This window comes from Arachis hypogaea, chromosome 3, assembly GCF_003086295.3.
Source record: "Arachis hypogaea cultivar Tifrunner chromosome 3, arahy.Tifrunner.gnm2.J5K5, whole genome shotgun sequence".
Classification (NCBI taxonomy): domain Eukaryota; kingdom Viridiplantae; phylum Streptophyta; class Magnoliopsida; order Fabales; family Fabaceae; genus Arachis; species Arachis hypogaea.
In genome coordinates this window covers 68511697-68537909 of record NC_092038.1, presented here as the reverse complement: position 1 = coordinate 68537909, position 26213 = coordinate 68511697, and positions in this window count along the sequence as shown.

Below are 26213 nucleotides of genomic sequence, written 5' to 3'. Positions count from 1 at the left end.
AAGATGAACATGAAAGTCAGCATTGATGATGATGAGAAGAGGGAAAGCAAGTGAACTCCAACAGGTTGTATTGTTAAGTGATTGTTTTACATTAAATACTGTTGTAATTGAAAGTTGGATTGTATCCTTATTTGTCCTGCCTGTCTGCATAGTATAGTTTTCTTTATATACCCCTGCCTGCCTGCATAGCATAGTCTTTCTTTATAATTCAATAAGCAAGATGCTTGATTATTCACAACATTCTTATCTTCAAAACTTGTTTGCACTCAATTTTCAAGAATGCATCACATGAAAGTTCTTTGAAACGAAGGATTGAGGAATTAAACAATTTTGAGGTAAGCAAAAGATTAGGAGAAGTGGTGGTTCTAGTTGTATGATTATGTATTGAGGTTGCATGCTTGTGAAAACTTGCATGGGAGCTCATGGGCAGGACATGAAGTTCAAAGAAGTATTGTGGAGATTCTCAAAAATCAATTGATCCGAGAAGCAGCAAACAAAACAAAAAGAAAAGTAAAGAAAATACAAAAACAAAAAGAACATGGCCCAAGGCTCTGAGCATCAATTACTAGGCAGAAAAAGAAAGAAAAAAACAAAAACTCAAAGAGTTGCTATCCTAGTAAATGCTTGTGGTTGAAGTGTGTCAAGGAAAGAGGCTTGAGCAAGTAAATCCTTAGGGGTGCTTTAACACCTAATACCTTAAAACCAACTGGTTTAGGAGTATTGATTGAAAACTTATTTAAAGAGCCGCTTTGAGACATGACACTTAGAGTCGAGGCCAAAGCACAGAAACTATAAGCTGCTTCAAGGTGATTACATATAAAGAAATCTCTATGATACCATTCGGATGAAAATTCTAAGACTTACGACTCCCAATATGTAAGGACTAGTGAGCACTGAAGCCCTTGCATGAGCATATAATTTAGAGTTCACCCCACTGTTACTTAATCACTTCACTCACTGTACTTTACAAGTGTTCTTCAATCCATCTTAATTGAAAGAACCTCTGAGCATAATTCATTTCTTGCTTGGGGACAAGCAAGCTTTAAGTTTGGTGTTGTGATGACAAGTCATCTTAGCCTAGTTTCACTAGTCTTTTTCTTTTGTTTTCACTTGAATTATGCACTTTCTTGAGGTCTAAGCAAGCCAATTTGGGTAGATTTTCATGCTTCCTTTGATTGAATTAACCATAGATGAATTAATGCAATTTCATGAGGTTTTATGCTATATTTGATACATATTGTGAAAAAATGAATATCTCATGATTTTAAGCATAGCTTTGATGTGTTTGGTTGATTAATGATAGGTGAAGAAAGCTTGGAGAAAGGTTGAAGCAAGAAGGAATGGCTAGGAGTAAAGAGAGGACAATGGAATAAGTAAAATTGAACCAGGAAGCAAAAAGCTGGACCTAAAGTTAGCCTCAAACTTTTGCACAAACTTTTGGGTGAAAAGTTAGCCCCAACGTTAGACCCCTAACTTCTAGGCTAACGTTGGAACTTGAAAATCACTCCCTGGGCACCAAAAGTTTGCGCCAACGTTAGACCCCTAACTTTTGGGCTAACGTTGGCACATGAAAATACCCCTGACCACCAAAAGTTTGCGCCAACGTTAGACCCCTAACTTTTGGGCTAACGTTGGCACATGGGAAATACAAAGGGGGAGCAAAAGTTTGCGCCAACGTTAGACCCCTAACTTTTGGGCTAACGTTGGCGCCATAAGTGCACAAGGTAAAGCCAACGTTGGAGCAAAAGTTAGACCCCTAACTTTGGCACCAACGTTGGTATCAGCAGATTATGGTAGCTGATATGAAAAGTTGGAGCAAAAGTTAGACCAAACTTTTACTCCAACTTTTGCAAAACTCCAACCCGGTTCAATTGGTTCACTTTGGTTCCTCTCCAAACTCCAAGAGCAATCAATCAAGGCCTCTTTCAACCCAATTCCACCAAGAGCAAAGGCCCAACTCAAGGCTTGAAGATCATTTGAAGAAAAGTGTATAAATAGGATAGAATTCAAGTTATTCGGGGAGCTCTTCTTTTTAGTTTTCCTTTTAGTTTTGCTTAGTAGTTTTCGGAGAGCTTTTGGTATTGAGTGATCTTTAATTTCTTAGTTTCGGGGAAGGAGAATTCCATTCTCTTCCTCTTAGTTTTATTGTTTTCAATTTCAATTACTTTGTCTTGGATCTTGGGTTGGAGAATTGAAGAAATTCTGTTTCAATCTCATCCTTGGATCTCTCTGCTTTATTTACTGCATAATTGAGTTTAAATTTCTGTTAATTGCTCTTCATCTACTTTCTTTGCAATTTACAATTTCTTTGCAAGTGTTCTTGTTGGATCTAGGAAGGCATTGAGATCTAGACTCAGTTATCTAGTCTCTTGGGCCCTGAGATCTGAATTTCCAATTTCCAATTCTCTGTTTATTGCTTTTCATGTTCATTTACTTTTCTGCTTCAGATCCGATTCAATCCCAATCCCCTTTTACTCTTCTGTTTGATGCAATTTACTTTGCCTTGTTTAAATTTCTGCAAATCCAATTCCCAATTCCCTTTACAATTCAAGTCATTTACATTTCTTGCAATTTAAGATTCCGCAATTTACATTTCTTGCATTCTAAGTTTCTGCAATTTATATTACTTGTTCTTTAAGATTCGGCAATTTAATTCTTGCTCTCTTTAATTTCATGCAATTTACACATTCCCTTTACTTTCAATGCAATTTAAATTCTGCAAATCACAAATCACTCAACCAAATCTTGATTCGCTTGACTAAATCAACCACTAAACTAAAATTGCTCAATCCTTCAATCCCTGTGGGATCGACCTCACTCCCGTGAGTTTTTATTACTTGATGCGACCCGGTGCACTTGCCGGTGAGTTTTGTGTTGAATCGTTTTCCACACATCAAGGGACCTGAGCAAAACTCTGATAAGAGGCTGACAAAGGACCGCTGATGCTGTTGGAATCTGACCTCCCTGCACTCAAAATAGATTTTTTGGAGCTACAGAACTCCAAATGGCGCGCTCTCAACGGTGTTGGAAAGTAGATATCCAGAGCTTTCCAGCAATATATAATAGTTCCATGCTGCATTCTGGAGTCAAACGCCAGAAACACATCACGAACCAGAGTTGAACGCCCAAAACACGTTACAACTTGGCGTTCAACTCCAAGAGAAGCCTCAGCTTGTGGATAGATCAAGCTCAGCCCAAGCACACACCAACTGGGCCCCGAAAGTGGATTTATGCGTCAATCACTTACCTCTGTAAACCCTAGTAGCTAGTTTAGTATAAATAGAACTTTTTACTAGTTTATTAGATATCTTGGTTCCATATTTGGATTTTGACATCCTGGTTTTCGTTTTGGGGGCTGGCCATTCGGCCATGCCTGAACCTTGATCACTTATGTATTTTCAACGATGGAGTTTCTACACACCAAAGATTAAGGGTGTCTGCTGTACCTCAAGTTTTAATGCAATTACTACTATCTTCTATCCAATTCAATTTATTCATATTCTAAGATATTCGTTGCACTTCAACTAGATGAATGCGATGATCCGTGACACTCATCATCATTCTCACTTATGAACGCGCGTGACTGACAACCACTTCCATTCTACCTTAGGCCGGGCGCATATCTCTTGGATTCCTTAATCAGAATCTTCGTGGTATAAGCTAGAATTGATGGCGACATTCATGGAAATCCGGAAAGTCTAACCTTGTCTGTGGTATTTCGAGTAGGATTCCGGGATTGAATGACTGTGACGAGCTTCAAACTCCTGAAGGCTGGGCGTTAGTGATAGACGCAAAAGAATCACTAGATTCTATTCCAACCTGATTGAGAATCGACAGATGATTAGCCGTGCTGTGACAGCGCATTTGGACCTTTTTCACTGAGATGATGGGATGTAGCCATTGACAACGGTGATGCCCTACATACAACTTGCCATGGAAAGGTATAAGAAGGATTGAATGGATGCAGTATGAAAGCAGAGATTCAGAAGGAACATAGCATCTCCATATACCTATCTGAAATTCCCACCATTGAATTACATGAGTAACTTTATCTTTATTTTATGTTTATTTACTATTTGATTTTCGAAATTCCATAATCAATTATTATCCGCTTGACTGAGATTTACAAAGTGACCATAGCTTGCTTCATACCAACAATCTCTGTGGGATCGACCCTTACTCACGTAAGGTTTATTACTTGGACGACCCAGTGCACTTGTTGGTTAGTTGAGCGAAGTTGTGGAAAGAAAGTGCTTAGATGCACATACCAAAGAGCCATTATTGATGATCACAATTTCATCCACCATATTTTTGGAGCCGTTGCGGGGATTGTTGGAGTATGGACAACTGACGGTTCATCTTGTTGCTTAGATTAGGTAATTTTCTTTTCAAAAACTTTTCAAAAATCTTTCAAAAAATTTTTTATTCCTATTTTCGAAAAAAATTTTTTAATAAATCATTCTATGGCTTCAAAACATTTAAGAATGGATTCCAAAGTTTCATGAAGCATGTTGAATCCTGGCTGGCTACAAAGCAATATTCAAACTCCTTTGGAATTGGTCTTCAACTAATCACCACAATGCATGTAATTCCATCCTAAAGCTGACTGGCTATTAAGCCATGTCCAACCCTTTGATTGGAGCTTTGGGCTAATATTGAAAGATTCCTGGAATTCTTCTTAAAGATTTTGAATTTCTTATTTTCTTTTTCCTATATGTTTTTTGAAAAAATAAAATAAAATACAAAAAAATTAGAAAAAAATAAAAAATATTTTGTGTTTCTTGTTTGAGTCTTGAGTCAATTTTTAAGTTTGGTGTCAATTGCATGCTTTTAAAATTATTATGCATTTTTCGAAAATTCATGCATTCATAATGTTCTTCATGATCTTCAAGTTGTTCTTGGTAAGTCTTCTTGTTTGATCTTGATGTTTTCTTGTTTTGTATCTTTTGTTGTTTTTCATATGCATTTTTTGTTTGTTAGAGTCCAAGCATTAAAGAATTCTAAGTTTGGTGTCCTACATGTTTTCTTTGCATAAAAATTTTTCAAAAATATGTTCTTGATGTTCATCATGATCTTCAAAGTGTTCTTGGTGTTCATCTTGACATTCATAGTGTTCTTGCATGCATTCCTTGTTTTGATCCAAAAAGAAAAGAGAAAAACACAATTATGACGTTTTAATTTTAATTTTTTTTCCTTCTCTCTCATCATTAAAAATTTAAAAATCAAAAAAATATCTTTTCCTTATTTCTCTCCAAATTTTCGAAAATTTGAGTTGACTTGGTCAAAAATTTTTAAAATTAGTTGTTTCTTACAAGTCAAGTCAAACTTTCAATCTTAAAAAAATCTTATCTTTTTAAAACTTTTTCAAAAATTAAATCTTTTTCATTTTTCTTATTAATTTTCGAAAATTCTTTAAAATGTTTTTCAAAAAAAAATCTCTTTCTTAATTTTATCTTAATTTTTGAAATTATGCTAACAATTAATATGATTGATTCAAAAATTTGAAGTTTGTTACTTTCTTGTTAAGAAAGGTTCAATCTTTAAATTCTAGAACCATATCTTTTAGTTTCTTGTTAGTTAAGTAATTAATTTTAATTTTAAAAATTAAATCTTTTTCAATCCTATCTTTTTATCATATCTTCTTATCTTATCTTTTTATCATATCTTTTTCAAAATTTTATATTTTTCAAAAATTTGATTTCAAAATATCTTATCTTCTTATCTTTTCAAATTTAATTTTAATATCTTTTTCAACTAACTATTTGACTTTTTGTTTGTTTCTTATCTTTTTCAAAACCACCTAACTACTTTTCCCTCTTTAATTTTCAAAAATATCTCCTTCTTTTTCAAAAATTATTTTTAATTAATTAATTGTTTCAAATTTTAATTTTAATTTTAATTTCTTATCTTAATTTTTGAAAATCATTAACTCATTTTCAAAAATATTTTCGAAAATCTCTCTCTCATCTTCTTCTATTTATTTATTTATTTACTAACACTTCTATTCACCTCTCTTCATCTCAATTCACTACCCCTATCCTCACCCTTCTGTTTGGAGTCTCCTTTCTTTATCCCCTTTCTTCTTCTACTAATAATAAGGAACCTCTTTACTGTGACATAGAGGATTCCTCTTCCTTTTCTTTTTCTCTTCTCTTTCATATGAGCAGGAACAAGGAAAAAGGCACTCTTGTTGAAGTTGATCCTGAACCTAAAAGGACTCTGAAGAGGAAACTAAGAGAAGCTAAATTACAACAATCCAAAGGCAACCTTTCTGAAATTTTCGAACAAGAGAAGTAGATGGCAGCCGAACCCAACAACAATAATGCAAGGAGGATGCTTGGTGATTTTACTAAACCCACGTCCAAGTTTGATGGAAGACGCATCTCAATCCCTACCATTGGGGCAAACAATTTTGAGCTGAAACCTCAACTAGTTGCTCTAATGCAACAAAACTGCAAGTTTTATGGACTTCCATCAGAAGATCCCTATCAGTTTTTAATTGAGTTCTTGCATATCTGTGAGACTGTATATATGAATAGAGTAGATCCTTAAGTCTACAGGCTCATGCTTTTCCCTTTTGCTGTAAGAGACAGAGCTAGAACATAGTTGGACTCTCAACCTAAAGATAGCCTGGACTCCTGGGATAAGCTGGTCACGGCCTTCTTGGATAAATTCTTTCCTCCTCAAAAGCTGAGCAAGCTTAAAGTGGATGTTTAGACCTTCAACCAAAAAGATGGTGAATCCCTCTATGAAGCTTGGGAAAGATACAAGAAGATGACCAAAAAGTGTCCTTCTGAAATGTTTTCAGAGTGGACCATATTAGATATATTCTATTATGGTCTATCTAAGTTTTCCAAAATGTCACTGGACCACTCTGCAGGTGGATCCATTCACCTAAAGAAAACGCATGCAGAAGCTCAGGAACTCATTGACATGGTTGAAAGTAACCAATTTATGTACACTTCTGAGAGGAATTCTGTGAATAATGGGACGCCTCAGAGGAAGGGAGTTCTTGCAATTGATGCTCTGAATGCCATATTGGCTCAGAACAAAGTGTTGACTCAGCAAGTCAACATGATTTCTCAAAGTCTGAATGGATGGCAAAATGCATCCAACAGTACTAAAGAGGCATCTTCTGAAGAAGAAGCTTACGATCCTGAAAACCCTGCAATGGTAGAGGTAAATTACATGGGTGAATCTTATGGAAACACCTATAACTCATCATGGAGAAATCACCCAAATTTCTCATGGAAGGATCAACAAAGGCCTTAACTAGGCTTTAATAATGGTGGAAGAAATAGGTTTAGCAATAGCAAGCCTTTTCCATCATCTTCTCAGCAACAGACAGAGAATTCTGAACAGAGCACCTCTAACTTATCAAACATAGTCTCTGATCTGTCTAAAGCCACTTTAAGTTTCATGAGTGAAACAAGATCCTCCATTAGAAATTTGGAGGCACAAGTGGGCCAGCTGAGTAAGAAAGTAACTGAAACTCCTCCTAGTACTCTCCCAAGCAATACAGAAGAGAATCCAAAGAGAGAGTGCAAGGCCATTAATATAGTCAATATGGCCGAATGCAAGGAGGAAGAAGAGGACGTAAATCCCAAGGAGGAAGACTTCATGGGACGTCTCTCAAGCAAAAAGGAGTTCCCTATTGAGAACCTAAAGGAATTTAAGGCTCATATAGAGACCATAGAGATTCTATTGAACCTCCTTTTACCACTCATGAGCTCTGAGAACTATTCTTCCTCTAAAGAGGATGAAGATATAACTGAAGAGCAAGTTGCTCAATATCTAGGAGCCATCATGAAGCTAAATGCCAAGTTATTTGTTAATGAGAGGAAGCATGAAAAGCTTCTCTCAGTACAGAGTCAAACAGAGCCCCCACAGTCAAACTCTAAGTTTGGTGTTGGGAGGCCACAACCAAACTCTAAGTTTGGTGTTGAATCCCCACAACCAAACTCTAAGTTTGGTGTTGGGACTATACAACATTGACCTGACAACCTGTGTGGCTCCATGAGAGCCCACTGTCAAGCTATTGACATTAAAGATGTGATTGTTGGGAGGAACCCAATTTTTATTTATCTAATTTATTTTTATTTCACTGTTATTTTATATTTTATTAGGTTCATGATCATGTGGAGTCACAAAAAAATACAAAAATTAAAAACAGAATAAAAACAGCAGAAGAAAAATCACACCCAGGAGGAAGGACCTATTGGCGTTTAAACGCCAGTAAGGAGCATCTGGCTGGCATTCAACGCCAGAACAGAGCATGGAGCTGGCGCTGAACGCCAGAAACAAGCATGGAACTGGTGTTCAACGCCAGAAACATGCTGCAGATGGGCGTTGAACGCCCAGAACATGCATCACCTCGGCGTTTAAACGCCAGAATTGCATGCAAAGGCATTGTACATGCCTAATTGGTGCAAGGATGTAAATCCTTGACACCTCAGGATCTGTGGACCCCACAAGATCATCTCAGGATCTGTGGACCCCACAAGATCATCTCAGGATCTGTGGACCTCACAGGATCCCTACCTACCTCACCCTTTTTCTCTCCATTCACGGTCATCCCTTCTATTTTTCACCACTCACATCCATCCATCTCTTCCCCACCCAAACCCACCCTACATAGCCGAATACACATCTCTCTCCCTCTCCTCCATATCTTCTTCTTCTTCTTCTATTCTTTCTTCTTTTGCTCGAGGGCGAGCAACATTTTAAGTTTGGTGTGGTAAAGCATAGCTTTTTATTTTTCCATAACCATTGATGGCACCTAAGGCTAGAGAAACCTCTAGAAAGAGGAAAGGGAAGACAAAAGCTTCCACCTTCGAGTCATAGGAGATGGAGAGATTCATCTAAAGGGTCTATATCTCAGTGGTAAAACATTTGAATGCAAATCAAGAGATCCCTGAGATACCTCAGGGGATAAATTTTCCTCCACACAATTATTGGGAGCAACTAAGGATAGGAGCACCAAAATCACTAGGGATCATACAATAGAAGCAAGGAAGAAACATAGAGAAGCTCAAAGAGCACCATTGGTCCTTCAAGAAGGCGCCACCCTCACTAAGGTGGACTCATTCCTTGTTCTTATTTTCTCTGCTTTTCGGTTTTTATGTTATATGTTTATCTATGTTTTGTGTCTCTACTTCATGATCATTAGTAGTTAGTAACTATGTCTTAAAGCTATGACTAATTCCATTAATCCTTCACCTCTCTTAAATGAAAAATGTTTCTAAATTCAAAAGAACAAGAAGTACATGAATTTTGAATTTATCCTTGAATTTAGTTTAAATTATATTGATGTGGTGACAATACTTTTTGTTCTCTGAATGAATGCTTGAACAGTGCATATTTTTTATCTTGTTGTTTATGAATGTTAAAATTATTGGCTCTTGAAAGAATGATGAATAAGAGAAATGTTATTGATGATCTGAAAAATCATAAAATTGATTTTTGAAGCAAAAAAAAGTAGTGAAAAAGCAAAAGGCTTGCGAAAAAAATATATATTTAGAAATAAAAAGAAAAAGCAAGCAGAAAAAGCCAATAGCCCTTAAAACCAAAAGGCAAGGGTAAAAAGGATCCAAGGATTTGAGCATCAATGGATAGGAGGGCCCAAGGAAATAAAATCTAGGCCTAAGCGGCTAAATCAAGCTGTCCCTAACCATGTGCTTGTGGCATGCAGGTCCAAGGGAAAAGCTTGAGACTGAGTGGTTAAAGTCATGATCCAAAGCAAAAAGAGTGTGCTTAAGAGCTCTGGACACCTCTAACTGGTGAGCAAAGCTGAGTCACAATCTGAAAAGGTTCACCCAGTCATGTGTCTGTGGCATTTATGTATCCGGTGGTAGTACTGGAAAACAAAATGCTTAGGGCCACGGCCAAGACTCATAAAAGTAGTTGTGTTCAAGAATCAACAAACTTAAGTAGGAGAATCAATAACACTATCTGGAATTCTAAGTTCCTATAGAAGCCAATCATTCTAGACATCAAAGGAAAAAGTGAGATGCCAAAACTGTTCAGAAGCAAAAAGCTACAAGTCCCGCTCATCTAATTAAAATTTATATTCATTGATATTTTGGGATTTATAGTATATTCTCTTCTTTTTATCCTAATTGATTTTCAGTTGCTTGGGGACAAGCAACAATTTAAGTTTGGTGTTGTGATGAGCGGATAATTTATACGCTTTTTGGTATTTTTTTAGGTAGTTTTTAGCATGATCTAGTTACTTTTAGGGATGTTTTCATTAGTTTTATGCAAAATTCACATTTCTGGACGTTATTATGAGTTTGTTGTTTTTCTGAGATTTCAGGTATTTTCTAGCTGAAATTGAAGGACCTGAGCAAAACTCTGATAAGAGGCTGACAAAGGACTGTTGATGCTGTTGGAATCTGACCTCCCTGCACTCAAAATAAATTTTCTTGAGCTAAAGAACTCTAAATGGCGCGCTCTCAATGGCGTTGGAAAGTAGACATCCATAGCTTTCCAGAAATATATAATAGTCCATACTTTATTTGGAATTTAACGACGTAAACTGGCGCTCAATGCCAGTTCCATGCTGCATCCTAGAGTCAAACGCCAGAAACACGTCACGAACCAGAGTTGAACGCCCAAAACACGTTACAACTTGGCGTTCAACTCTAAGAGAAGCCTCAACTCGTGGATAGATCAAGCTCAGTCCAAGAACACACCAAGTGGGCCCCGAAAGTGGATTTATGCATCAATCACTTACCTCTGTAAACCCTAGTAGCTAGTATAAATAGAACTTTTTACTAGTCTATTAGATATCTTGGTTCCATATTTGGATTTTGACATCCTGGTTTTCGTTTTGGGGGCTGGCCATTCGGCCATGCCTGAACCTTGATCACTTATGTATTTTCAACGGTGGAGTTTCTACACACCAAAGATTAAGGGTGTGGAGCTCTGCTGTACCTCAAGTTTCAATGCAATTACTACTATCTTCTATCCAATTCAATTTATTCCTGTTCTAAGATATTCGTTGCACTTCAACTTAATGAATGTGATGATCCGTAACACTCATCATCATTCTCACTTATGAACGCGCGTGACTGACAACCACTTCCGTTCTACCTTAGGCCGGGCGCATATCTCTTGGATTCTTAATCAGAATCTTCGTGGTATAAGTTAGAATTGATGGCGGCATTCATGAGAATCCGAAAAGTCTAACCTTGTCTGTGGTATTCCGAGTAGGATTCCGGGATTGAATGACTGTGACGAGCTTCAAACTCCTGAAGGCTGGGCGTTAGTGACAGACGCAAAAGAATCACTGGATTCTATTCCAACCTAATTGAGAACTGACAGATGATTAGCCGTGTTGTGACAGAGCATTTGGACCTTTTTCATTGAGAGGATGGGATGTAGCCATTGACAACGGTGATGCCCTACGTACAGCTTGCCATGGAAATGTATAAGAAGGATTGAATGGATCCAGTAGGAAAGCAGAGATTCAGAAGGAACATAGCATCTCCATATACCTATCTGAAATTCCCACCATTGAATTACATGAGTAACTTTATCTTTATTTTATGTTTATTTACTATTATTTGATTTTCGAAATTCCATAATCAATTATTATCCGCCTGACTGAGATTTACAAGGTGATCATAGCTTGCTTCATACCAACAATCTCTGTGGGATCGACCTTACTCACGTAAGGTTTATTACTTGGACGACCTAGTGCACTTGCTGGTTAGTTGAGCGAAGTTGTGGAAAGAAAGTGTTGAGTTAATAGATGCACATACCAAAGAGCCATTATTGATGATCACAATTTCGTCCACCATTTTACATGTCTAAATTCTTCATCACTTGAGTATGCCTCAGCACAAAATTCCGTCCCAAATCTATACAATTCATTTCACCATCCACAAAACTCATTCCATTACCCACAAGAGTCATACCACTTTCAGAACACACAACCACAAAGCAACCAATTCCATTCACAAGCCAACCATCAACCTCTAAATTCCAACCCAGCTACACACTCTCCCCTCGAGGATAAGCTATCAAGGATAGAGAATCTACTAGCAATGCTCTTAGAAGAATATAAGGACATGAGAACTTTCAAGGAGGAAGTAAGGTCCATTATGCAGAACCGAGGTGCTGCCATTAGGAAGCTTGAGGCACAAGATGGATATCTATCAAAGTAAATCCTTACCCACAATTCTTCTAGTGATACCATGGCAAACACAAGGGAGGTGTCAGAAGAACAAGAAAAAGAGGCACCCATATCAAGTGAGATTTCTATGAAGAAAGAGGAGGCTGTGAGAGTATATAAGCCTAGGGTTCCATACCCACAGAGGCTACTAGGGGTGACAAAGGAACATGCAAACACACTCCCAAAAGACTCAATGCAACATCATGTAGAAGAAAAAGAGGAAGTCAATCAAGGGAGCCCACACTCTAATGAAGCAGAGATTTGCATAGAGGGTGAGTTCATTAAACCACCAATTAAAGAAACTCTTGATGAAGAAGATGCTCCAATCATCCCTCAACTCCCAAGTCTTGAGATCAAAGATGTGAAGGCAGTAAATACAAGCACCAAAAGGAGGATTGTGACCGAGAAATAAAAGAACCTATCCATGAAGAAGAGAAGGTCAAAGAACAATCTAAATCCTGATCCAACAAGCAAGTTCACTCAAGCCAATCACAAAAGCGCTAGAAAGAGGCACTCATAACAAGTGGCATTAACTGGCTCCTTTTTCCACTTAAGGTTATTCCTCTTAACAAACTTGAAGAAAATGAAGAAATTCATGAACGAAATGTCAAGCTAATGACATTAAAAAAGCACTTGTTAGGAGGCAACCCAACCAGAGGTAGTTTTCTTTTCTTAGTTATTTAAATAAAAGAGTTAAGTTGATTTCTCTGTATTGCAAGGAGCTAAGTTTGGTGTTACACACCAAAGTAATTCAAGGGTGAATGTGTAATTCTAAGTTTGGTGTTCTGGTGCACAAAATTGTGATCTCAATGGCGCCAACAACTTGGTACGCACAATTGTAATCTCAACTCTTTTTTACAACTTCGCACAACTAACCAGCAAGTGCACTGGGTCGTCCAAGTAATAAACCTTACGTGAGTAAGGGTCGATCCCACAGAGATTGTCGGCTTGAAGCAAGCTATGGTCATCTTGTAAATCTCAGTCAGGCGGATTCAAATGGTTATAGAGTTTTGATAATTAAAAGATAAATAAGCATAAAATAAAGATAGAGATACTTATGTAATTCATTGGTGTGTGCTTGGGCTGAGTATTGAAGCTTCTACATGCAAAGGCCTTCCTTGGAGTTAAATGCCAGTTTGTAACTTGTTTCTGGCATTTGACTCTAGCTTGCAACTTGTTTCTGGCGTTTAACGCCAGAATAGGGCAGAAAGCTGGCGTTGAACACCAGTTTGCGTCATCTAAACTCGCGCAGAGTATGGGCTATTATATATTGCTGGAAAGCCCTGGATGTCTACTTTCCAACGCAATTGAGAGCGCGCCATTTGGGTTTCTGTGGCTCCAAAAATTCTATTTCGAGTGCAGGGAGGTCAGAATTCAACAACATCAGCAGTCCTTTTTCAGCCTCTGTATCAGATTTTTGCTTAGGTCCCTCAATTTCAGCCAGAAAATACCTTAAATCAGAAAAATACACAAACTCATAGTAAAGTCCAGAAATGTGAATTTTTCTTAAAAACTAATAAAAATATACTAAAAAGTGAATAAAACATACTAAAAACTATATGAAAATGATGCCAAAAAGCGTATACATTATCCGCTCATCATGTTCCACCACAGGTTTCATTAAGAACACTTTGCAACCCTCAGCATAATTAGTGACTCCAAACAATCAAAGAAACTACTTAAACATGTGTTGAGTTTCTGGTTCATAGTTTGTTTTCTTAATAAAAGCACCTAATGTTTTCCTGCAAGTATATAATTTGCTGCATAAAGCAAGGAACTAAGTTTGGTGTTCACACACTAAATTAAGTTTAGAAAATCACAAGCATACATGCATGCTAACCATCTTTCAAGTGCTTGGGGAACAAGCAACTTTCAATATCTTTGCAGGAAGACACTTAATCTCTTGGAAGGAATGGACACCATCATCTAAAGAGATGAAGAAGGGTACAAAAGTTAAGGATAGTGATGACAAGGAGGAAACAAGTGGACTCCAAGAGGTTGTACTGTTACTTGACTGTCTTCAACTTAAATTTGTAATTGAAAGTGCAATTGTACCCTTGTTGAATTGTGTCCTGTTAGTTATGAGTCATTTGTTGTTTGTTTGTTTTTATGCTGTTATGGCTTGCTAGCCTCGGTATCTGCTTCATTTTCATCCTGCTTGAATTGTATGCTGTGTCGTTAAGGTCAATAAAATAAATTATGAGAAATTGTTGCGAAAAATAAGAGTGAAATCCAATGTTGCAGAATTAAGTCCTAGTGTTGTGGTGGTATTTGCTAGCTAAGTTGATTCATCAATAAGGTACAAGGCTAAGACATCTCATGAATTATGAGCTTGAAGTGCATTCTATGAGACTTAAATGAATTAATAAGATCCTAAAAGAGAAAAAGAGAATGAAAAATAAAGAAAAAAAAGCAGAAAATAAAGCTCGGCACCAATAGTTTGAACCTTGAGACATGTGTCTGTGGTGTTGTTGTGCAAGGATCTACTTGGATGAGTAAGTTCTTAGGAGTGCTTCATCACTTGATAACTTGGGTTAACTAACCTAGAATTATCAATAGAAAGTCTATTATCAAGAGCAACCTTGTCACAAAACATTTAGCAACCCAAAGAGGTGCTGGACACCAAGGTCTAAAGAATGAATAACAAACCATGTGCTTGTGGTGTCTATGTGTTAAGGAGAGACTTGGGTGATTATGTCCTTAGGGGTGTTTCAACACCTAGCACCTTGAACCAACTAGTTCGGGAGTGTTGGCTGAAAGCCTATCTTAAATAGTTGCCTCAACACAGAACACTTAGCTACAGAAAGAAAAAAGCTCTAAAGAAGGAAAGAAAACAAAAACAGAGAAGTTAAGAATAAAGAATAAAAATCTCACAGAAGGCAATAGAGTGAGAATTCAAGAGCATATGAGAGCTTAGAAACCAGCAAGAACAGGAACCTAAGTTACCATGCATGAAACTCCATGAACCAAGGATTTGAATTCTCTGAATAAAAACTTGTCTCTCTTGTATTTTCATTTCATTCTTCTTATGTTCTATCACTTGCTTGAGGACAAGCAAGATTTAAGTTTGGTGTTATGATGCTAGGGCATCTTGGCTAGTTTCACAAGCCATTTTTAGTTAATTTTACTTAGTCTTCATGCATTTCTTAGGCAATAAGTAAGTATTTGGATGAGAATTTCATGCATGCCTTGATTTATGCAAACTTAGTTAATTTTGTGCATTTTCATGAGATTTATGCAAGATTTGTTTGATGCTATAAATGATGCATTATCTTGTGATTATGGCAATACTTTGATGCTTATTGTTTGGTTGATGATAGGTAAGAAGAAGCAAAGGAAGGACAGAGAAGAAGGAGAGCAAGCAATGTTGGTGGCCAAAGTTGGTGCTCCAACTTTGCCTCAAACGTCATGCTCAAAGAAGTGCATAGTTGAAGCCAAAGTTGGACCTCCAACTATGCCTCAAACGTTGGCCAAGAAAGGTGCACAGTTGGAGTCATAGTTGGACCTCCAACTATGCCTCTAACTACTAAAGAAGGCAACGTTTGAGCCCAAAGTTGGACCTCAAACGTCACCCTAAACGTTGCATGAGGAAGGCCATAGTTGGAGCTATAGTTGGACCTCCAACCATGCCTCTAACTACTCATTCAAGAGACCGTAGTTGGAACCATAGTTGGACCTTTAACTATGCCTCCAACTACTCATTCAAAAGGCCATAGTTGGAGCTATAGTTGGACCTCCAATTATGCCTCCAACTACTCATGCAAAAGACCATAGTTGGAGCCTGACGTGGCGGAAATTGGCTGATTAAGAAATTAATGTAAGAAGAACATTGCAAGTACAGTTCTTAACCAGCAAAGATCTGCTTATCAATTTAGAAGGGTTGTCACAAAATTAGGATAAAAATACTAGGAGTATAAATCCAAGGTCGTCTCCCAACGAGTTGACAAAAGAGTGCAGCTTATTGGTCAGAGGTTTTCCAAGAAATTTTTGAGTTTGAGAAACAGAAAAATAAATAAAAGAATTTATGTAATTCAAATAAAAATCTTGACCAGGAGAAGATTAATTGGAAGTTCAATCCTTGTTGGATTCTTCCCAAGTGTAATGATAAGAACTGTTGTTCTACTTTGTCATCCCTTAATTAATAAGGGAAAGTCAAGTAACTAACTAATCAATTATACCCTTAGTTCCTAATCCCCTCCTTAGGAAGGATTAGAGTTAGAGACTAAAATTGTTAGTCATTAACTATCCATTAGGATTATCACTTGAGTATTCCAACTCAAGGTTTTCCTTTTAATCAACTCCCAATCAAGTTAGGGAACTACTCCATTATCATGAATGTAAACTTCACAGAATTAAAAATGGAATAAAAGGAAGAAATGATAGATAATAATAAAAAAGATCAATAAAAAATAAAAATGGTTCTTGTATTAATAAATTTTAAAAATAATCCAATTATAACTCTGAACAAGGATTAAGGATATGAAAGAGTAAGGGACAAGAGAAACAAACTAGAATAATTAAGTCTTGGCGGAGGTAACAACTTTTCTCAATATCCAAATCAAAAGCAACCAGCAAAAAAAATTCTAAGAACTATGAATGTGAAGAAAAAACCTAGAGGACGAGTAAAATCAGATCTAAAAACTAAAAACTATCCTCATTAGAATCTACATTGAGTCTCTGCATGTTTTCTAGCTCTAGTCTGTGTTTCTGGGCCGAAAACTAGGCTAAAAACTGTGAAATGCCTTGCATGCAATTCTGGCGTTTGAACACCGGATTGATGCTTGTATTGGGCGTTCAGCGCCCATCTGTAGCATGTTTCTGGCGTTGAACACCAGTTTCATGCTTGTTTCTAGCGTTTAGCACCAGCTCTCCTCAGGGTGTATTCCTGGCGTTTGAACGCCAGGATGTTGCTTATTTCTGGCGTTCAACGGCAGATCCATGCTCTGTTCTGGCGTTGAACGCCAGCCAGATGCTTCTTACTGGCGTTTAAACCCCAATAAGTCCTTCCTCCAGGGTGTGATTTTTCTTCTGCTGTTTTTGATTCTGTTTTTAATTTTAGTATTTTTTCGTGACTCCACATGATCTTGAACCTAATAAAACATAAAAGAACAATAAAAAGAAAAATAAAATTAGATAAATAAAAGTTGGGTTGTCTCCTAATAAGCGCTTCTTTAATGTCAATAGCTTGACAGTGGGCTCTCATGGAGCCACACAGGTGATCAGGTCAATGTTGTAGACTCCCAATACCAAACTTAGAGTTTGGATGTGGGGATTCAACACCAAACTTAGTGTTTGGCTGTGGCCTCCCAACACCAAACTTAGAGTTTGATGGTGGGGGCTTTGTTTGACTTTGTACTGAGAGAAGCTTTACATGCTTCCTCTCCATGTTTACAGAAGAACACCCTTGGGTCTTAAACACAAGGTAGTCCCCATTCAATTGAAGGACTAATTCTCCTCTGTTAACATCTATCACAGCTCCTGTTGTGGCTAGGAAGGGTCTTCCAAGGATGATGCATTCATCCTCCTCCTTCCTAGTGTCTAAGATTATGAAATCAGCAGGGATGTAAAGGCCTTCAACCTTTACCAACACGTCCTCTACCAATCCATAAGCTTGTCTTACTGACTTGTCTGCCATTTGCAATGAAAACATGGTAGGCTGTACCTCAATGATCCCCAACTTCTCCATTACAAAGAGTGGCATAAGATTTATGCCTGACCCTAGGTCACACAGAGCCTTTTCAAAGGTCATGGTGCCTATAGTACAAGGTATTAAGAATTTACCAGGATCTTATTTTTTTGAGGTAAAGTTTGAACCCATGTATCTAGTTCACCAATAAGCAAGGGAGGTTCACCTTCCCAAGTCTCATTACCAAACAACTTGGCATTCAGCTTCATGATAGCTCCTAGATATTGAGCAACTTGCTCTCCAGTTACATCTTCATCCTCTTCAGATGAAGAATAGTCTTCAGAGCTCATGAATGGCAGAAGGAGGTTTAATGGAATCTCTATAGTCTCTATATGAGCCTCAGATTCCTTTGGGTCCTCAATAAGGAACTCTTTCTTGGTTGGGAAACGTCCCATGAGGTCTTTCTCATTGGGATTCACGTCATCCCCTTCCTCCTTGCATTCGGCCATATTGACTATATCAATGGCCTTGCACTCTCTCTTTGGCTTCTCTTCTGTATTGCTTGGGAGAGTACTAGGAGGAGTTTCAGTGACTTTCTTACTCAGCTGGCCTACTTGTGCCTCCAAATCTCTAATGGAGGACCTTGTTTCACTCATGAAGCTTAAAGTGGCCTTAGACAGATCAGAGACTATATTTGCTAAGTTAGAGGTGCTCTGCTCAGAATTCTCTGTCTGTTGCTGAGAAGATGATGGAAAAGGCTTGCCATTGCTAAACCTGTTTTTTCCACCATTATTAAAGCCTTGTTGAGGCTTTTGTTGATCCTTCCATGAGAAATTTGGATGATTTTTCCATGAGGGGTTATAGGTGTTGCTAAAGGCTTCCCCCATGTAATTTACCTCTGCCATTGCAGGGTTTTCAAGATCATAAGCTTCTTCGTCAGAAGATGCTTCTTTAGTGCTGTTGGATGCATTTTGCCATCCATTCAGACTTTGAGAAATCATGTTGACTTGCTGAGTCAACATTTTGTTCTGAGCCAATATGGCATTCAGAGCATCAATTTCAAGAACACCTTTCCTCTGAGGCATCCCATTATTCACGGAATTCCTCTCAGAAGTGTACATGAATTGGTTATTTGCAACCATTTCAATAAGTTCCTGAGCTTCTGCAGGCATTTTCTTTAGGTGAATGGATCCACCTACAGAATGGTCCAGTGACATCTTAGAGAACTCAGACAGACCATAATAGAATATATCTATCATAGTCCATTCTGAAAACATGTCAGAATGACACTTTTTGGTCATCTGCTTGTATCTTTCCCAAGCTTCATAGAGGGACTCACCATCTTTTTGCTTAAAGGTTTGAACGTCCACTCTAAGCTTGCTCAGCTTTTGAGGAGGAAAGAATTTAACCAAGAATGACGTGACCAACTTATCCCAAGAGTCCAGGCTATCCTTAGGTTGTGAGTCCAACCATGTTCTAGTTCTGTCTCTTACAGCAAAAGGGAAAAGCATGAGCCTGTAGACTTCCGGATCTACTCCATTAGTCTTAACAGTCTCACGGATCTGCAAGAACTCAGTTAAAAACTGGTAGGGATCTTCTGATGGAAGTCCATGAAAGTTGCAGTTCTGTTGCATTAGAGCAACTAGTTGAGGTTTCAGCTCAAAATTGTTTGCTCCAATGGCAGGAATTGAGATGCTTCTTCCATAAAATTTGGAAGTAGGTGTAGTATAATCACCAAGCATCCTGCTTGCATTATTGTTGTTGGGTTCGACTGCCATATCCTTTTCTTGTTCGAAAATTTCAGTAAGGTTGTCTCTGGATTGTTGTAATTTAGCTTCTCTTAGCTTCCTCTTCAGAGTCTTTTCAGGTTCAGGATCAGCTTCAACAAGAATGCCTTTCTCCTTGTTCCTGCTCATATGAGAAAGAAGAGAATAGAAAAAGAAGGGGAATCCTCTATGTCACAGTATAGAGATTCCTTTATGTTAGTAGAAGAAGAAAGGGAATAAGAGTGAAGAAGAATGAATAATCCAAACACAAGAGTGAGGATAGGAGCAGAGATATGAGATGAAGAGAAGTGTTAGTAAATGAATAAATAAATAGACTAAGATGAGAGAGAGAAGTTTTCGAAAATAATTTTTGAAAAGGAGTTAATGATTTTCGAAAATTAAAGAAGAACTAAAATTAAAATTTAAATTTAAAATAATTAGTTAATTAGAAAGAATTTTGAAAAAGGATGAGATATTTTCGAAAAATTGATAGGGAAAATTAGTTAGGTGGTTTTGAAAACAATAAGAAACAAATAAAAAGTCAATTAGTTAGTTGAAAAAGATTTGAAAATTAATTTTTAAAAGATAAGAAGATAAGAAGATATTTTGAAATCAAATTTTTGAAAAAAGATAAAATTTAAAAAGATATGATAAAAATATATGATTAAAAAGATATGGTTAGAAAAGATTTAATTTTTAAAATTAAAATTAATTACTTGACTAACAAGAAACTAAAAGATATGATTCTAGAATTTAAAGATTGAACCTTTCTTAACAATAAAGTAACAAACTTCAAATTTTTGAATCAATCACACTACTTGTTAGTTAAGTTTCGAAAATTTGAAATAAAATAAGAAAAAGATTTTGAAAAGTTAAATTAAAATTTTTGAAAATCATAAGATAAAAGTAAAAGAGATATGATTTTTGAAAAAGATTTTAAAAAGATAATATTTTTAAAATTGAAAAATTGACTTGACTTATAAGAATTAACTAATTTTAAATTTTTTTTTGAAAATAGGGATAAAAAAATTTTTTTTTTGAAAAATTTTTGAAAACAAAACAAAAAGAAAATTACCTAATCTGTGCAACAAGATGAACCGTCAGTTGTCCAAACTCGAAAAATCCCCGGCAACGGTGCCAAAAACTTGGTAGGCGAAATTGTGATCTCTAATAATGGCATTTAACTTGGTATGCGCGTTTATAACTCAGCACTTTCTTCACAACATCGCACAACTAACCAGCAAGTGCACTGGGTCGTCCAAGTAATAAACCTTACGTGAGTAAGGGTCGATCCCACGGAGATTGTTGGTATGAAGCAAGCTATGGTCATCTTGAAATTCTCAGTTAAGCGAATAATATACGGTTATGGAGTTTTCGAATAATAATAATAAATAAACAGAAAATAAAGATAGAAATACTTATGTAAATCATTGATGGAAATTTCAGATAGGCGTATGAAGATGCTGTGCTCCTTCTGAATCTCTGGTTTCCTACTACCTTCATCCAATCCTTCTTACTCCTTTCCATGGCAAGCTGTATGTAGGGCCTCACCGTTGTCAATGGCTACATCCCATCCTCTAAGTGAAAATGGTCAAAATACTCTGTCACAGCACGGCTAATCATCTGTCGGTTCTCGATCATGCCGGAATAGAATCCCTTGATTCTTTTGCGTTTGTCATCACGCCCAACAATCGCGAGTTTGAAGCTCGTCACAGTCATTCAATCCCTGAATCCTACTCGGAATACCACAGACAAGGTTTAGACTTTCTGGATTCTCATGAATGCCGCCATCAATTCTAGCTTATACCACGAAGATTCTGATTAAGAAATCTAAGAGATATGCGTTCGGTCTGAGGTAGAACAGAAGTGGTTGTCAGTCACGCGTTCATAGGTGAGAATGATGATGAGCGTCACGGATCATCACATTCGTCATGGTTAAGTGCAACGAATATCTTAGAATAGGAATAAATTGAATTGAATAGAAAATAGTTGTAATTGCATTAAAACTTGAGGTACAGCAGAGCTCCACACCCTTAATCTATGGTGTGTAGAAACTACACCGTTAAAAATACATAAGTGATGAAGGTCCAGGAATGGCCGAATGGCCAGCCCCCAAAACGTGATCAATAGTCTCCTAAGATGAATAATGGAATAAAACCAAGACCAAAGATGTAACATGGTCAAAAGACATCTAATACAATAGTAAAATGTCCTATTTATACTAGACTAGCTACTAGGGTTTAGAGAAGTAAGTAATTAACACAGAAATCCACTTCCAGGGCTCACTTGGTGTGTGCTTGGGCTGAGCTTGAGCTTTCCACATGCAGAGGCTTCTTTTGGAGTTGAACGCCAAGTTGTAACGTGTTTCTGGCATTCAACTCTGGTTCGTGACGTGTTTATGACGTTTAACTCCAGAATGCAGCATGGAACTGGCGTTGAGCGCCAGTTTTCATCGTCTAATCTCGAATAAAGTATGGACTATTATATATTGCGAGAAAGCTCTGAATGTTTACTTTCCAACGCCATTGAGAGCGTGCCATTTAAAGTTTGGTACCTCTAGAAAATTCATTTCGAGTGCAGGGAGGTCAGGATCCAACAGCATCAGCAGTCCTTTGTTAGCCTTTTATCATAGTTTTGCTCAGGTCCCTCAATTTCAGCCAGAAAATACCTGAAATCATAGAAAAACACACAAACTCATAGTAAAGTTTAGAAATGTGAATTTAGCATAAAAACTCATGAAAACATCCCTAAAAGTAGCTAGATCCTACTAAAAATTACCTAAAAACAATGCCAAAAAGCGTATAAATTATCCGCTCATCAGTGGACACTAAATTTGAGGGAGAAAACCTGCCCTGAAAGTGCAAAGATGAACATGGTATCAACCTGTAGTAAGGCCAACTGACCTCTTCACCTTCCAAGAAGTGTAACTCGAGCTATAGAGCTCCAAATGATGCGCTTCCAAAGGCGTTGGAAAATAGACATCCAGAGCTTTCCAGTAATATATAATAGTATGAGGTGGACATTAAGTTTGAGCTCCAGAACCTGGCAATATTAAGCCCCTGATCGCTAGCGTTATCGTGACTCACGTTTTCTAGTAATGCTATCGACTATGCCAACGACCTTGTCCACTTCAAAGGAGCATAGCTTGAGTTACAGAGGTCCGATTGAGGTGATTCTAGTTACGTTAGAAAGCTGACATTCAGATCTTTCCAAAGATATATAATAGTCTATAGTAGACATGAAATTGGAGCACAAACAAGAGGCATCTTTTAAGCCCCAAAAATACCAACTGGGTAGCAAGTACAATGTTAGCCATAATAACTTTAGCACTAACGCCACACTTGTAGCGTTAGTGTGGCTAACAACAGCATTAACTCTAAGCACCTGGACCTGAACTTGATTCACTTCTCTCTCAAGTCCACTTCAAAGCTCAAGCAAGCAAGCCCACAATTGTCAACCAATCAAGGCCACAAGAAGCATCTAGAATAGGAATTTTCATTTAATTGTAATTTGCTTTTAATTTCATTTTTGTAATTTAGGAGAGCCTATATAAAGGCCTTAGTCTTTTCATTCAAGGAATTATCATTCTGGAACGGAGAATTGAAGGAAGGGGGAGAAAGTGAAGACCAATTTGAACATCTGTGAATTGGCACATGATGCCAAGGCATCTTAGGCTAGTTTCACTAGCATTTTTCTGTTAGTTTTAGTTGTTTTATGCATTTTCTTGAGCTTAAAGTAACCAAGAATGGTTAAATGAACAACAAAGCAATGAACCATCCAAACAGTATGATTTTGATGCAAATTCCATGAGTTTTTAGTTATATTACTTGAATGCTATGAATGGAAGATTTCTCATGAAATTTTGCAAGACTTTGATGTAGTTGTTTGGATGATTTCAGGGAAGAAGAGGCTAGGCAAGGAAGCAACAAAATCAATAAAGGAAGCTTGAATATCACATGTGGAGTTTAAGTTCCAGTTTAAGCTTAAACTGGGACTTAAACTGCCAAGCCATGTAATGCTGGGAAGTGGCGTTTAAGCTCCAATTTAAGCTTAAACTGGAGCTTAAACGCCAGAATCATGAAAGCTGAGAAAAGCTGAAAGTGGCGTTTAACCTCCAGTTTAACCTTAAACTGGAAGTTAAACGCCAGAAATGAGAAATGCACCAAGGAGCATTTCCACGTTTAAGCTCCAGTTTAACCTTAAACTGGAGCTTAAACGTGTTCGACCAAAAATTCTCCTCCAGGGTTGCTTTCTTCATTTCCACGTTTAAGCTTCAGTTTAACCTTAAACTGAAGCTTAAACGTGTTCGACCAAATTCACACTCAGGGGTTGCTTTCTTCCATTTCCACGTTTAAGCTTCAGTTTAACCTTAAACTGAAGCTTAAACGTGTTCGACTATTTTACCCTCCAGGGTTGCTTTCTTCCATTTCCACGTTTAAGCTTCAGTTTAACCTTAAACTGAAGCTTAAACGTGTTCGACTATTTTACCCTCCAGGGTTGCTTTCTTCCATTTCCACGTTTAAGCTTCAGTTTAACCTTAAACTGAAGCTTAAACGTGTTCGACTATTTTACCCTCCAGGGTTGCCTTCTTCCATTTCCACGTTTAAGCTTCAGTTTAACCATAACTGAAGCTTAAACTGCAACTTAAACGCCACTATTTGAAAAGGTTTCTGGGCCAAAGATATTGCAGTTTAAGTTAGCATTTGAGCACAAACATTAACTTAAACGTACTCTGGTATGAAACCCAATTGAATATCATGGTTTATGGGATTGTGCCTGAAGAATTGATGAGTCTGAAATTTCAATTTGTTGAGTCATATGTCATTACTTGATTATCACTAAGTTAGCTCAATGAATGTTACAGAATTGGATCAACAGCCTCATCAGGATTATGGATCATAAACCCAAAGCAAAAGGAAATCAGGGAAAGGCCTCAAAGCCCAAGAAGCACAACAGAAGCTCAATTTAGAAAGTGTATAAATAGGATAGAATTTAAGTTAGTGAGGGACCTTGGATCATTTTTCTAGTTTTCATACTTTTTGTAATTGAATTCAGAGCTATGACTCACTAAACCCCCTTTCATTGGGTTAGGGAGCTCTATTGTAATTCAATGAATCAATAATAGTTTTTATCTTCTTCTTCAATCTTTTCTCTTGAATTTTTGTTAGAAAGCTTCTCGATCTAATTCCATTGGTTAGTTGTCTTGGGAAAGAAACTATCCATAATTGGAATCCTTCGGAACCTTGGGAAAGGAATGGAGGATTCATGCTAGAGAAGCTTTCTCACAGTGAATTGGATTGGGGTTTGGATGGATATTGTGACATGTAATACTACCAAATTGTGGTTCATGAAACTGTGTGGTATAATCAGTGATCGAGCGTCATCTCTTCTTATGAACATTTAAACCAAGGGATTGGGAATTTGTTTGTTTTTAGAGAGAATTGGTGAGCCAAGGGATTGGGATCCAATCATATAAGATTGCCAAGCAAAATTCAATGAACGCATTGGTTGAGGAAGGGATAAAAATGTTTTGATTCGGAGATCTCAATATCTCCTGAAACCCAATGAATTCCCCATTTCTGATCTACCACTTTCTCTTTACATTCTGCAATTAAATTCATGCAATCACCCCGATCCCTTTTTAATTTCAGCAATTTAGCTTCTCGCTCTTTAATTCATGCAATTCTCATCTAAATCTTGATTCCGCTCAACTAGAACACACTTCTAATCCGAATTGCTCACTCAACCAATCCTTGTGGGATTCGACCTCACTCTATTCTGAGTTTTTACTTGACGATAACCGGTGCACTTGCCGGAAGGAATTTTTGCCGATCGTGCAATTTCCTAAAATCGTAGCATCAGCACACTCCAAGGGGAGTGGGTTTTCTGTCCCCTCCCCTCACCCACTCTTCTTCCTTTTTTCTTCTTTTCTTCCCTAGGAGTAGTTTCTTTTCTTTGTACTTTTCAATTATGAATTTGAAAGTTTCAATGTTAGTTTTAATCTTCATCTTTACTTTTCTGCACTTTCTTTCTTTTTTATTTTGGTAGAGAAATGATCAACTAACTCTTTTCATTGGGTTAGAGAGCTCTATTGTGATTCAATGGATCAATTGTAGTTCTTATTATTCTTCTTCTTTCTTTCTTCTTGATTTTACTAGAAAGCTTTCGATCTTCATCCAATTGGTTAGTTGTCTTGGAAAAGAAACTCTCTATAATTGGATCTCCTCTGAGCCTTGGAAAAGGGATGAGGAGATCATGCTAGAAATGCTTTCTCATATTGGACAAAATTGGGGTCTGGGCGGATATAGTGACATGTAATTCTCCCAACACTTTGATTTGGAAATACATGTGGTATAATCAGTGACCACACTTCATCTCTTCCCATGAGAAATTAAATCAAGGAATTGGGCAATTGTTCAAGCTTAGAGAGATTGGATTGCCAAGGAATTGGGATCTAATCACTTAAGATTGCCAAGGAGATCAATGAATGCATTGATTGAGGAAGAGATGAGAGTGAACTTGATCTGAAGGATTGCAATATCTCCTGATCCCAATGTTCTTTTTATTTTTAGTTCTTACATTTACTTTTCTTGCCATTTTACTTTTCTGCACTTTATATCTTTCTTTACTTTTGTGCTATTTA